A 16,201-nucleotide genomic window follows, 5' to 3' on the forward strand; every position below is an offset into this window, starting at 1 on the left:
TCTTCCCCAAAAAATCAGATAATATTTTTTATTAAAGTTGTAGATATCTACTTATATATTTATATATTATATTAAATCACAACAAAAAAACTATAAAACTAAAAAAAAAATCTTTAAAGTTTATCTAAATAAACTTTAAATCAATAAAACTCACACGTCTATCACATATCTAACTCATATCATAACTTACCTAAATAATAATAATTAAAAACAAATGGAAACCACAGATAAATTAAATTAAAAAAAAAAAAGATACCCACAACTCCATCTTAAATAAATTGAAAAAAAAAATACCCGAATAGACACCACACAAAAATAAAAACAAAAACAAAAAGATATATCTATCTATCTATCTATCTATACTATATATTAAGCAAAAGGGGACTTTTAACTTCCAAGGCCTGTCGGAGCTTCAATATGCGAATCTTAATTTTCTAATTTTTTGTTTTTTTTTTTTTTAAAATTAACCTTAACATTTATTAACTTCTCTCAACCCATAAGATTTTTAGACTTCTCTCATAATTATTATAGCACTTTTTCCAAAACAAATAATTTGTATATTAAAAAAAATTTAAAACAAATATAAATATCTATGTCTATACCTATCTATTTATTTATATCTATCTCTAACTCACAAGTTTTGTGGGAGTTCCAATATCTGAACCTTAATTTCTTAATTTTTTTTTTTATTTTTTTTGAAAAAAAAAACTTAGCACTTATTAAATTCTTCCAAGTCTTTTTAACTTCTCCAATACGCACACTCTTTTTAACTTTTCACATACCTATTGCAAACAGTGAGTCTCCTTTTTGTTTTTTTCCATCTTGACTTCGCACTTCTACGCGCATAAAATATTTGTGATTTGTCTAGCGAATAAAAAATTATAATTTGTTTTTTTAATATGATTGAAGTTAGATAAATATAAACCCTCACAAAGAGAAAAATGTGATTATAATTAGTTGAATGATTCTTTTTTTTTTTAAATGTGATTGTATTTAGTTTAATAGTTCTTTTTTTTCATTTATTTATTTTATTTTGGAAAAAATGTGATGTGATTGTAATTTGTTCAATGGCTCTTTTTTTTTAATATGATTGTTGTAGTTAGTTCAATGATTTTTTTAAATCTTATTTAATCTTTTTATTTATTATTTTAATTTTATTTTTGATTTTTTAATATGATTGAAGTTAGATAAACCCTCGCAAGGAGAAAAATGTGACTATAATTAGTTGAATGATTTTTTTTTTTAAATGTGATTTTAGTTAGTTTAATAGTTCTTTTTTTTAATAGTTCTTTTTTTTTCATTTAAAATTATGTGGTGTGATTGTAGTTTGTTCAATGGCTCTTTTTTTAAATATGATTGTTGTAGTTAGTTCAATTTTTTTTAAAATGTTATTTAATCTTTTTATTTACTATTTTAATTTTATTTTTAATATGATTGAAGTTAGATAAAAATAAACACTCACAAAGAAAAAAATGTAATTGTAGTTAGTTCAATGGTTCTTTTTTTTTAATGTGATTGTAGTTAGTCAATGGTTCTTTTTTTCATTTATTTATTTATTTTATTATGGAAAAAATGTGATATGATTGTAATTTGTTCGATGGTTCTTTTTTTTAATGTGATTTAATCTTTTTATTTACTGTTTTAACGGTTTTTCTTTACAATTATTTATGAAAAAAATATTATTGTAGTTAGAAAGCATAAAAATATTTGTGATTTGATTTTATTTTTTTGTCCTGATTTGATTTTTAAAGTACTAATTATTGATAATGATTAGATTGTATTTTGAAAAAAAAAATTGTAATTGATTTTTTTAACTCACTGTGTTTTTTGAAAAAAAATTATTGTATTTTTTTAACTATCAATTCACTTAATTTGTGATTTGATTTTTAACTCACTGTGTTCTTTGAAAAAAAAAATGGTTTGTACTCATTAGGGTCACATAATGTACCAATTATTGATGACGATTAGATTGTATTTTGACCCAAAAAAAATTGTAATTGATCTTTTTAACTCACTATGTTTTTTGAAAAATAAATTATTGTGTTTTTTAATTATCAATTGACTTAATTTATGATTGATTTTTTTAATTATTGATGATGATTAGATAGCATTAAAAAAATTGTGATTTGTATGATTGAAATTATCTCCTTTTGTTTATAATTTTATTTTTTAATATTATTAAAGTTGGATAAATATAAACACTCACAAAAAGAAAAATGTGATTGTAGTTTGTTCAATGGTTCTAAATAATCTTATTTACTATTTTAATGGTTATTTTTTTCAATTATTTTTTTTTGTTATGAAAAAAATGTCATTGTAGTTAGATAGCATTAAAAAAATTGTGATTTGTATGATTGAAGTTATTTTTTTTGTTTATAATTTGATTTTTTAATATGATTGAAGTTAGATAAACATAAACCCTCACAAAAAGAAAAATGTGCTTGTAGTTTGTTCAATGATTTTAAATAATCTTTTTATTTACTATTTTAATTGTTCCTTTTTTCATTTTTTTTTATTATGAGAAAAATGTGATTGTAGTTAGTTAGATAGCATTATTAACTTCAGCATTTATTAACTTTTATTTAAATATTCCAATCTAAATTTTCTAATTTAAAAAAAAAAAAAACTCAACATTTATTGATTTAATCAAAATCCACTGATCAGCATTTATTAACTTTTTTCAATCCACATGTTTTTTCAGATGCTTGCATTAATTGATTTGGTCAAAATTCCCTAATCAACTTTTAAAATCACCTCATACAAATAATTATAGATACAATCTGTGCATAGTTATTGCAGTACCCTTTTTAACTTATCCCATACACTATGGTTAGTGATAAAATTGTTAAATTATTTTTATAAAAAATTTTAAAAAATATAATTTATATATTAAAAAAAATATAAACAAATATAAATATTTATAATGATCCCGTGTATAGCACGGGTGATAGACTAGTATGTATATATAAGAATTTATATAACAATGGGTTTGATGCATCATCGACAGCAATGAAAACTAGAGGCCCATACCAGAATAATTTAATAATATATATATAAAGAGAATGGCTTTTTTCCGGTACAATCACGGACCGTTGGATTGGAGGATATTGTTAGGTTCGGGGAGATCACCACGGATCTTGTTTCGATAATTCGAACCTTTCAATGTCTAGAATTCGTCGAGTACTATACACCTGTAAAAAAATTATATTAATCGGATATCGATAGCTATGTGATCAAATCATTTTTGAATGAAAAAAAATGAACGGTGAAAAATTAACGATTTATAAAAACCTAATTTGATCACATAATTATTGATATGAGATCAATGTGATTTTTTACAGACATATAATATTCGACGAATTCTACACATAAAACAGTTCGAATTATCGAAACGAAATTTTTAATGAACTTTCACAAGCTTAACAGTACCTTACAGTCCGATCACGAATTAAAAGTCATTCCCATATATATATATATATATATATAAATTCGAAGGTAAGGTCTGTTGTGAATGCTTGCGTATGGACTTTTGTCATATGCAGATAAAGATATGTTAGATACTCCGTATTGAGTCCGACATCGAAAAGACAGAGAATTAAAAATAAGCAATAAAATAAAACAAAGCAAACAGTAGCCGAGGTTTCCAGATTACCTTCCAAATTTTAGTGATTGATACAAAGATTTTACTTCATAAAATCCAAATCCTAAACCCTAAAGTAAAATCTGTAAAACTAAAATTTTGGTTAGAAAAAGAATTTACCTAGGAAGCTCAATACGGGGAAGAACAATGGACGAAAGTGAATAGCCGCTGTTTGTCTTGTTTTTTGATCTGAACCTTAAAAAAAATAAAAAATAAAAAATTAGAGCAACTGTCACTAGTTGATGTTTCCTCGATCACTATCATATTTTATTTGAATTTTTTGGATTAAATTTTTTGAAAATTAGGTTTTTTTGTTTTCGTATTTTTTTGTTTTTAGTTAATATTTTTAAAATTTTAAATATTTTTTTTACTTTTTTAGATGCAACTTACTTAAATGTATCTAAATAAAAAAATTGTGAAAAAATATTTTAAAAAATTAATAAATACATAAAAATATATAAAAAATATACTGAATTCTCTTTTTTTTTTTGTATTTTTCGTATTTAGTGAATTTTTAAAAGTTTTTTTTATAAATTTTTTACTTTTTAAGTATATTTATGTTAAGTATGTCTAAAAATTTTTATAAAAAAAATTCTTAAAATGTTAAAAAAATTTAATAAAAATACAAAAAATTTAATAAAAATACAAAAAATGAGATAATAAAATTTTCTGGAAAATATTTTTGAAAAACTCACATTTTCACTTCAAAACCATTTTAGCTGGTTCGATGTTAAGTTCAAGCACATCTCAATCAGACAAATACAATATTTATTGGGTATGGCTTCTGTCTAGTTCGGGATCGAATTGGATCGTGCTGTTGGACCTGTGGGGGCCCACCACAAGTCCCGTTTTGATAATCTGAACTGTTCAATGTGTAGAACTCGTCGAGTACTATATACCTATGAAATATCACGTTGATCGGATACCGATATCTATATGATCAAATCAGTTTCGTATTAAAAAATTGGACGGTGAACAAATTAACGATTGACAAAAAACTATTTTGATCACATAGCTATCGATATCCGATCAACGTGATTTTTTACAAATATATAGTACTCGACGATTTCTACACATTGAACGGTTCAGATTATCAAAACGAGACCAGTGGTGGGCCCCCATGAGCCCAATAGCACGGTCCAGTCCGATCCCGAACTGGACAGAAGCCATACCCATATTTATTTAAGTCATTTCATCCAAGTTAGTGGAAAAGAATTACTCAATCAAGATCGCTTCTGGAAGCTTATCCAAAATAAATAAATAAAAATCTCTTTTGGAAGATCATTTTAATAGTAAGCAATAATGGGTTGTTTTATAAAGATAGTTAAAAGTTTGTTTTTTGATTCTTTTTTAATGTGTAAAAAATGTGAGAGATGATATAATTCAAAGAATGGTGATTTAGAGCTCTAGAGCTGGGGCTCTAAACCCAGCTTTAGTGATGTGAAAAATAAAATAAAACCACAAACACAAACACAAACATAAATATCACCATCACTATGGGGCCCACACTATTAGATCTTAAACATTTTTGATGATTCAAAATGAGTCAAAAGCTTTTCAAAATAGCCCAATGAATTAGTGAAAGCTAAAGTGTGGTAAACATGGTCTCTAATCTTTTCCATAATGATATTAGCAAAATGTATTTTTTTTCAAACTTTCAATACAAAAATATGGGGACATATTTTTTGGATAGCAACACGTGGCTAAGGTGGCACCGAAGTGCTAGCCAAGGTGCCACGTGTCCTTGACTTGACGCCGAGGTAATCTCGGCTAGGCCAAGGTTATCTGCGGATATATCGGAATCCGAGATGAGCGGATAAGGGACAAGAGTCCTAGAATGGGGGAGGATCTCAGTCTGGATAAAGATAAAGCTCTTAGGGAGTTTATCTCCATCTATTTGAGAGTCCAGGATAAGTATTGAGTCAGAGTCCATTGAAGCTAGGCTTCTACAAGGATCAAGTCAGTATTGGTTATAAAAGTGAGACACCCTCGTGGGTCTAAGATACGCTTTTTGTATTCTGAATAGAGAGTTAGGCACTTTTGCTATCTTTGAGAGATAACTGACTTGATCGTCGGAGTCCCCCCGGGTGGAAGAACCACCGCCAGAGTCTCTTCTTTCTGTTACAGGTCGTTCGGGCGCAATCTATTCTGCTGGTGTTCTCCAGCTGAGTACCTGTTTGGCAGTGTGGTTAGAAAATAGCACACACAATTTGGCGCCGTCTGTGAGAATGAAAAGAGAATAGATGGCCAACGACGAATAGAAAGAAAAGGTTGGGGACAACATCTCTACTGGGAGTAGTAAGCACATTGACCGTAATGTAGAGGAGGATAACTGCAACGAGAAAACTCGGGATCGAAATCCCGGAGAGAAAGATGTCGGCCAGGAGGGCGACGTACCAAAGAAATCAGACTGAGACGGGTACTATAATGAGGATGACCTCTAGGTATGGAAAGATAGATGCCTGCGGAAGGACGGCGAGATGAAGGGGATGGAGAACAAATTGGCAAACCTGCAATCGATCGTCAATTTCATGATGCAGAACAATGACATGCAGCCACCGTTTCCGTTACAAGACACGCAGATTCCAGCGGCCAAAAAAAATGTCCAGAAAGGGGGGGCAAAAAGCAGTTCCTACAGTCCCCCAACACACCAGGACCAAGGAACACTCTCACCGACCTTCAAGGGAAGTCGGACGAGGAGAGTCAATAAAGGGAGATACTCGGAGGACGCATCACACCAAAGAAGCTGACCCCAAAGAACATCGACATATTCAGGGGAAGGAACTTTGTTTCGACGTAACTAATGGAGAGAGGTCCAAGAGGACTCATAATGACACCGGAAGTAGCGCGCCGAAAAGGCTGAAATCCGAAGATAGCCAAGCTCCTGGACGAACCAAGGAGGATCTGAGGGATTACCTCCAGAGGAAGCGATAAGATGCCGAGGTAACCTCTCCGGTCAAGTCGAGAACACCGTTCTTGATAGAACTGGACAAATTTGAAGCCTCGAAAATGTTTAATATGCCGAGATTCCAAATATATGATGGTAAGTCGGACTCTAACTTTCATGTCGGCTTGTACCTGAACTCAATGGCATTATACACCGGGAACATGCCGTTGCTCTGCAAGGTGTTCCTCCCATCCTTTGGGGAAATCGCATCAGACTAGTTTCACAAGTTGCCAAAAGGAACTGTGAAAAGCTGGGAAGGCCTGGCCAAGATATTTGTGGCCAAGTTTGTGACAAACAAACTATAGCCATTGAGGGTGGACTCTCTGATGGCTCTAAGAATTGGCGAGGATAAGAGCCTTAGGGCCTATGCCAAAAGGTATTATGAGGTGTTCAACCGAATACCAGGGTGTAACCAAGAGGTGGCAGTCGTATCTTTTAAGAACGGTATGAAAGATGATTGTCTGCATCAAAAGTCACTGGCAAAGACACTACCAAAAAGCATGGAGGAACTTATGGCCAAGATAGAAAAGTATGCCAAGGCCGAGGAGGACACGCTAGGACGAAGGTGTCAAAACACGAGAATAGAAACGGCTCACCGAAGCGAAGCCGAGGTAATAGCGGATACAATAGGCACAATAGACAGGACTGAGGGCTACACAGGCAGTCAAAACCGTATTCCGAATTTCGGTTTACAAAGTCTTGGAAAGAATCCGAAACCAGCCCTATTGTAAAGCACCAGAGAAGCTTCCTGGTGAGTTTATGGAAAGAAATCTGGGGAAACATTATGTCTACCACAATGAGGATAGACATCTAACTCAAGGGTGCAGAGCCCTAAAGGCACATCTGGAAGACCTGGTAAGACAAGGTCATCGAAGGGACCTGGTAGATGAAACCAGGATAAGGAAAGAGCAAGCAAGACTGCCTCAAGCACCAGCAGCACCACCCTCGTCACCACTACAACCACAGGCAGGCGGACCTCGAGTGATCAATGTGATTTACTCAAAAATGAATGAGAATGAGATACGGGGGAAACTCAAAAGGTAAAACACTTGCAACATGTGTATCAGGTGCGATAGAAGAGACCTAGGGCAGACGAGTGCCAAGGACCAGTGGTGTCCTTTACTAAAAATGACCTAGAGATGGTGTAGCATCCACACAACGATGCCTTGGTAATATCTCTCCAGATTGGAGAGTGCCAGGTAAAGCGAATTCTGATCGACCAAGGCAGCTCTTGTGATGTCATGTATGTCAGGTGTTACAAGGAGCTTGGCCTTCACCAAGATGATCTGGAACAATCCAATGGTCCAATGGTCGGGTTCAATAGAACGCTGACGTGGCCCTTGGGAGCAGTAAGTTTGGAGGTGCAGGCTGGCACCAAAAAGGTAACAACCAAGTTCACAGTAATTGACACTCCTTCCCCTTACAATGCTATCCTGGGAAAACCATAACTGCATGCAATGGGGGCTGTTCCCTCAACATTGCACCAGCTGTTACGATTCCTAATAGAGCATGGAATTGAGGAGGTCAGAGGGAATCAAGTGCAGGCAAAGAAATGCTCCATGGCAGCAATGAAATCCACCTGCAACATACGAGAAGTAAAAGCAGCAGAGATTGAAGATAAGGACATGGAGGTCCTTGAGGACATCGACAAAGAACAAGCCGAGAAAAGTGAGGAAGCCCTGAAGAAAATCTTGGTCCAGCAAGGGAATGAAGAGCACTTCTTCCTTCTCGGCTCAGGCTTGGCCGAGGAGGAAGAAAAGGAGCTAGAGGCGTTCTTAAGAGAAAACATTGAGGTGTTTGCCTGAACACCATATGAGATGCCTGGCATTGACCCCGAGGTCACTTGCCATAGACTGAATATAAACAGGTCAGTCAAACCTGTCATCCAGCAAGCAAGGAGGCTGACGTTGATGCATGTTGAGGCAGTAGAAGAGGAAGTGGATAAACTTCTGGAGGCCAGAGCCATCCGAGAGGTAAACTACCCGACATAGTTATCAAACACGGTGGTTGTGAAGAAAAAGAATGGGAAGTGGAGGGTCTGCGTGGACTTCACCAACTTGAACAAGGCCTGTCCCAAAGACAGTTTCCCACTACCCAAGATTGACCAATTGGTGGATGCCACTTCAAGGCATGGAAGGATGAGTTTCTTGGACGCTTACAGAGGGTATCATCAGATAGCCATGTACCCCCTAGATGAGAAGAATATTGCATTTATTACCCCAAAAGGCCTGTATTCTTACAGAATGATGCCTTTTGGGTTGAAAAATGTAGGAGCAACTTACTAGAGATTGGTAACCAAGATATTCAGACATCTAATAGGTAAAACAGTGGAGGTATACATTGATGACATGGTCGTAAAGACCAAGGAACCTGAAGATCATCTAGCCGACCTGAAGACAGTCTTTGATATCCTAAGGACATTTCGGCTTCGACTCAATGCATCGAAGTGTGCATTTGGAATTGGGTCAAGGAAATTCCTGGGATACTTGGTCACCAAAAAGGGCATTGAGGCAAGTCCGCATCAAATCAAGGCCATTCTAGAGTTAGAGAGCCTAACGTTAGCAAAACATATGGACAGAGGAGTGCGAAGTCGCCTTGGCTGACTTGAAGAAATACTTGACCACAGCTCAAGTTCTCTCAAATCCAGTACCTAGAGAGGAGATGTTCTTGTACTTGGTGGTTTTAGAGCATGCATAAGTGCAATAATAATCAGGGAAGATAAGAGAGAACAGAGGGCAGTTTACTACGTGAGTAAAACCCTAGCAGATGCAGAGACCAGGTATCTACCTTTGGAAAAGCTAACACTAGCTTTGGTAATGGCCTCTAAGAAGCTAAATCATTACTTTCAAGCCCACAAGATTGTGGTGTTAACTGAGCATCCTCTAAAGTCCCTCTTGCAGCAAGGAGATTTGACAGGCATGATGGCCAGATGGGTAGTGGTGTTAGGCCAATATGACCTGGAATTTAGACCCAGAACAACAATAAAAAGCCAAGTTCTGGCCGACTTCGTGGCCGAGTTCACACCAGGCGCCATCATACATCGGGTTTCATTGAGCCGAGGTACACAATGTCCAGGTGAACAAAGAGAAACCAAGCTGGGGATAGCAGAACGGAGGAAAGAAGAGAAACTCAGGCCCTGCAGTATTTACGTTGGCGACTCATTCCGCCTGTTTGTTGATGGAAGTTCAAACTCACAAGGAGCGGGGGCAGGGGTAGTGCTAATATCACCAGATGGGCAGATGCTAGAACAATCCATTCGTTTAGGGTTTAAAGCCTCAAACAACGAAGCAGAGTACGAAGCCCTAATCGCAGGGTTAAAATTGGCAGCAGCAATGGAAGCCGACGAGAAAATGGTCTTTTGTGACTCCCAACTTATCGTCAACCAGGCAACAGGCGAATACGTAGCCCGAGATGAAATGATGGTGGCCTATGTAAAGGAGGTGGGCAGACTTATGGCATTGTTCCAAAATTGCCGACTACAGCAAGTCGGCCGAGATGACAACAATCATGCTAATGCCTTGGCCAACCTGGCTAGTGCAATGAAACCAGAAGAGGCAAGGACAATAATGGTTGACTACTTGTCAGGTTCAAGTGTAGAACCACTGAACACATAGCATGAAGCAATATGTGTAGAGATGGGACCAAGCTGGATGAATGCAATAATAGTATTGCTTAAAGAGGGAAAACTGCCAGATGATCATAAAGAAGCACACAAGATCAGACTGAAGTCGGCAAGATTCACTCTGACAGCAGAGGGGCATCTCTACAAAAGATCTTTTACTGGTCCCCTCTTGAGGTGTGTGCATCCTTCACAAGTTGAAGACTTCTTGTATGAGATACATAAAGGAGTATGTGGAAGCCACACTAGGGGCAGGTCACTTGCCCATAGGGCCATTACTCAGGAGTACTGGTGGCCTTATATGCAGAAAGATGCTAAAGCCTATGTTAGAAACTGTGAGAAGTGTCAGAGGTTTGCACCTTTGAAACACCAACCAGCAGCAGATTTGAACCCAGTGTCCAGCCCTTGGCCATTTGCTTAATGGAGCATGATCTTGTTGGACAACTGCCTCAAGCAACTGGACAAAGGAAGTTCCTACTAGTAGCAACAGATTACTTCACCAAATGGGTTGAAGTCGAACTCCTTGCAAAGATTTGGGACATTGATGTAAAGAACTTCATATGGAAGAACATCATTACCAGATTTGGGATCCCAAGAGCAATAATAGCAGACAATGGAATGCAGTTTGACAGTAAGCTAATCAAGAGCTTATGTGCAAAGTACATGATCAAGAATTATTATTCCACTCTAAGTTTTCCTCAAAACAATGGACAAGCAGAAGCATCCAACAAAGTTATCTTGAATGGGATCAAGAAAAGGCTGGAAGCAGCAAAGGGAAAGTGGGTGGATGAGTTGCCCAGTGTACTCTTGGCATATCGGACTACGTCGAGAAAATCAACTGGAGAATCCCCATTTGCCATGGCTTATAACACTGAAGCGGTTATTCCACTGGAGGTTGGCATCCCAGGAATCAGAACCAAGAGAGTATAAAATGGGACAAAAGATGTAATTTTAGCCCGAGATTTGGACTTGTTGGAAGAAAGAAGGGAGAAAGCAGCAATCTAACTGGGGGCATACGAGGAGCAGCTTGCCAGGGCTTACAACAAAAAGGTCAACTCACGAGAGTTTCAAGTTGGGGACCTCGTCCTGAGAAAGGTCGTCAGCAACAAGAAGGATCCCAGAGAGGGGAAGCTTGGCCCAAATTGGGAAGGACCTTATAAAATCATCTCGGTCCTCGGCAATGGGGCATACCGGCTTGAAGACAGTGATGGCAAAGAGTTGCCAAGACCTTGGAATACTTGCAATCTGAAGTTTTTCTATCATTAAGATTTCCTTTTGTTTTTTAGTTTTTCTGTTATTAGCCGAAGTAATTAATAAAATTTTAGCTCGATTTTTTATTTCAAACTTGTCTAAAAGGATTAACCAGTCACTTAGCGATATTTTCGATTAAAACATGACGAATAACTTAGACTTATTATATGGTAGAGTTGAATTATACTTGCATATAATAGAGTTGAACTAAGTTGGCGATGTTTCTGATTGAAACATGATAAATAACTTAGGCTTATTATATGGCAGAGTTGAATTATACAGCAAAGTTGAATTATACTTGCATATAATAGAGTTGAACTAAGTTGGCGATGTTTCTGATTGAAACATGACGAATAACTTAGACTTATTATATGGCAGAGTTGATTATACTTACATATAATAGAGTTGAACTAAAATTTGCTGTGTCGACAAAATGAAACTTTAAATACATATCGGTTAGATTAAACAAAGCCCGAGGTTAATAACCTCGGCCAGTCTCTGTTTGAATCTGATCTCGACGACAAAATCATAGGTACATACTTAATGTGAACATAAGTGAAACTTAAATTCACATTAGGGGGCAGTGAGTTGGAGAATAATGCTTAGAAGTTGGAATTTACAGGCTAAAGTTGGTTTAACACTTGTTGAAATTTTAAGAAAAATTTACAAGTTGAAGTTAAGCCGAGGTCATGTTGAAAGAAAATTGGTATAACACTTGTTGAAATTTTAAAAAAAATTTACAAGTTGTAAGCTGAGGTCATGTTGAAAGAAAATTGGTTTAACACTTGTTGAAATTTTAAGAACAATTTATAAGTTGAAGTTAAGCCAAAGTTATTTTTAAAGAAGTATCTGCACATTTGCCTAGATTACCATAGTACCAAAGATTTGGAAAATAATGGAAGATAGAAGTCTTGATAAACTGAAAGTAAAGTGGCATGTTTTAGATAAACACTTGTAAAAACTTTCTTACAATGTTTTTCAAGTGTCAAGATAAGGCCGAGATAAATGGTCAGTGGGTATATTCGAGGTATTTTACCCCGAAGAGATTACACAGTTTAAGGTGTACTTTGAAGACATGCAAAATATTTTGTATGGAATCATACAGGATAGTAAACGAAAGACGAGCATTCAAATACTTAGTCAAAAAAAAGACTTGCATTCAAAAGGAAAAAAGGCACTTTGGCCTACAAAGAGACTACATATTCAAAAGTGGCACATCGGCTAAATACAAAGTTAACATTGTTTCAAAACAAAGAGATTTATAGCTGTCCAAAAGAGAGCAAGTTCTAGAAGGAGGAAAAACTAAAGTTTATGCATTTTCCACAGTCTGCCCTGCCTCGGCAATTGGTGTTGTGTCAGCCTCAGCAGATAGCTGGGCAAATTTTTTCAACTTAGACCTCGGCGTCGATTTTACGAAGCGTATCATCCATGCTCTTGTTAGAAGTCTCGACCTCGGCCTCAAAGGTGGTCGTTTGGACCTCGTCCTCCTTATCCTGAGTCAAGTCTAAAACTTGCTCATTCAGAGTTGGGGACTTGGCCCCAGCAACTTCGGTCTCCTCGGTCTTTTTGGCCTCGACCTCCTCCTCAGACTCAGCTTCGTCCTCGGATTAGCTTGGAGTGAGTGGGAATGGCAAGACAATGCGGCTATCTTCTCGAAGAGGCGAGTCCTCAGGGACAGCTAACTCCTTTAAGGCAGCCATCCAACCAAGGGTGAAACCCTTGTTGCATGCCTGTTTTACTTGCTTATTATAGTCCTCACGAACGTCAGCTACCCCCTCGGCGTATGCCTTCTCGTCCGCCGCTTTGATCTCGGCGGCCTTTGTGGCCAAGGCAATGACGAGCTCGGCTTGGGCTTCAGCAGTTTTTCCTTGGCCTCTTTCTTCTCAGCTTCGAGGACCTTAGCAACGACCTCATCAACTCCTGCCCTCTCCTCGGCCTCCTCTTGAGCTTTTTTGGCCGCATTGAACCGATTAATCAAAATTTTCATCTTGGCTTCAGCCTTATTAATCATCTTCAGCAAGCCAGCAGCCTCCTTGCTCTTGTTGACCAACTCTTTCTTAATATCGAAGGTCTGCATCGGGAAAGAGTGGGCGTACTGGATCGCCTAGAAAAAATGGACAGAACAAAAGTTAATAAAATTCTAAGTATAGGAAAACAGAGAAAGAAAGGTACTAAGTGTTAGGGGCTTACTTGTATGGAGTGTTGCAACATCAGAGTGAAGTTTTCATATTCACTTGCTTCGGCGTTGCGTTCGAGGTCTTTTGGAAAGAGCAAGGCAGTAGAGAGGGCAACGTCGACTTCAATGTCAGTCGTGCTATCACCGGCTCTGATTGGCTTGTCCTCAATGGTGATTAGAGGGGCCCAGAGGGCATCAGATTTCATGGACCCTAAGGTTACAGTAGACTCTGACCGGGTGGATTCAGAGGGAGTAGCCTTTGCGAGCCTCTTCTCGGCGGCAGAGGCACTTTTTTCTTCCTCAGCCATTTTTGAGATTGGCAAGGTGTCCTCAGAATCAATCTGAGTCACCGTTGCCTTGGCTTGGGCTTTTTTCAGCCTCTTTGGTTTCAGCTTAGGTTGAGACTAAGAAGATTGGACTGTGGTGACATTAGAGATGTTGGCAAGAAGGTCTTCGGCAATGGCCTTTTGTCGCCCCATTTCATCAAAGGAGATGGCAACGGTAACTTTAGTACCAAGGTGAATTGCTGGTAGAGCTATTGGTGGGTTGGCTAGATCGTATGAGGACGCTTCGACACTTCGGCGTCTTCGGCTTCAAGTCCTGCCTGCCAGTGCGAACAATGGAGCTCGATGTCGGCGTTGGGGTTGAGAAGGTGGGATCAATTGTGGGGCAGAGGTTGATGGTTGTTCCACAGGACCAGATGTTGATCCTTGGTCAGGCCTTGATGATTCGGCTTGAGGAGTTGTTGCTGAAGAAGGAGACTTGCTTTTTCTTGGGACGTCGGGAAGTACAGATTTGTACGTCGGGATGAAGTTGAGCAGCAAATGGGCTTTTCACTGATCAGCTGGTAGACTCAACAACTTCTTGAAATCCTTACTAGGATAGAAGTTTTTGCGGAAGTCTTTTGGAGGCTGAGGAAGAACTGCAAAATAAAACATATAGACATTAGCACATGTAAAAATATCAAAGTAAGAAAGACTTGAAAGCGAGTAAAGGTGGCACTGGGCTCTTACCATCTCCCTCTCTGAAAATTGTTCGGCTTAGGGGATAGAGGTGAAGGTCATCGTCTGGTTGGAACTCCTAGTTGCCCGAGACGATGAAGTAATCATCTCCAACATCCTTGTTGGAGTCTAGGAGGTTGGCGACAAGTTTGTATTCCGTGAATCTTGGCTTAAGATAGTAGATATAGCCCTTTTCTGACTTCAAGCCGCACATGGTGTAACAGTATTGGATGTCGGCAAGAGTAACCCTAGCATTCTCTTTTTTGGCTAAGGCAATTATACCATTGATAACTCTGTAGGAGTTAATGGCAAGCTGCATTGGGTTCAGTTTGTAGTAGTGTAGGACTTCTCGGAAAAGGGTGTCAAGAGGGAACCTAAGTCCACACTCTATGAAGGCAACCACTAGGAAGGGCATGGAGTCGTCTTTGGGCATGATGGAGTCTTCCTCTTTTGCCAACCTAAAATGAACATTGGCAGGGATGGCAAACTCCTGCCTAAAGTATTCTAGCTTAGTTGGGGTGTCTACCCTCCATCTAAACATTCCCATAATGTCCGCTAAGAGGGACGAAGTGTTGGATTTCAGAAGGAAGTGTTTTTTGTCTAGGGTTTAAAGGACCTCGGCAAAACCTAAAACGAATGCTGGGGAAAGAGTTTTGAGGATCTAAAGGGAATTTATTTCAATTTTTCCTAGAGTTTGGAGTTCTAAGGCAAATCCCAAACCTAAGACTACAGAAACAATGATTGAAGGCAAGAATTTGGAGAACACAGCAAGAAAACAGAAACAAGAACATGATTCAGACTCAAGAAAACCGGAAGGGGTTCAAGAACATTGCATAAAATATAAATGTGCACAAAAACTCTTGAACAGTGACAAAGCTATCAAGAACGTCAAAGTCTATAGACAACAAATGTGTATATGTGTGTGTGTACAAGCAATAGATGTACAAAATCAGAATCATGAAACAGATGAAGAATAGGGGAATTCAACACACTAGTGAACCATTCAAGAGCATGAACAGATCTGCAGTGGCAGTATACAAGCATAATAGTTTGAAGCGAAACAAAAAATTGAAATAAGAGGAACAGTGGCTTATCGAGGAAAATGAGGCCGGTGTGAAGTACGCCGGTCTCAGATGGTGGCAATGAGCAAAGACGTGCAGCAAAAGCCTCGCCGGAAGGGGGGAATGAAAGTGGTTACAGAAAGCTTCAAGAATGAAAATGGAGGATTTGGGAGATGAACGTTAGAGAGAGAGAGTTTGAATGAAAACAAAGATGCAAAAGTGAAACGGCGAAGAGAGAGGGGAGTGTTTTTGTCAAAACACAAAAAAATGGCAAATCACAATTAGTGTGCCTAGGACGACGTGGTTGTCAGACGGCGCACGCAAGTGCGATGCGACTTAATGGCGCGTGGCAGGTACGGTTCAATGGGGAAGAGACACGTGGAAAAAATGGTTGAAATACTGTGCGTGATAGCTCATATGCGTGTTGAAACTCTTAGAGTTCTTGATTTAATGAAGCAAAGACCTTGGCTAGGGGGACGATCTCGGCTAAATAACTTGAACAAACT

This window comes from Camellia sinensis, chromosome 1 (assembly GCF_055761805.1).
Source record: "Camellia sinensis isolate YWXY chromosome 1, ASM5576180v1, whole genome shotgun sequence".
Taxonomy (NCBI): Eukaryota; Viridiplantae; Streptophyta; class Magnoliopsida; order Ericales; family Theaceae; genus Camellia; species Camellia sinensis.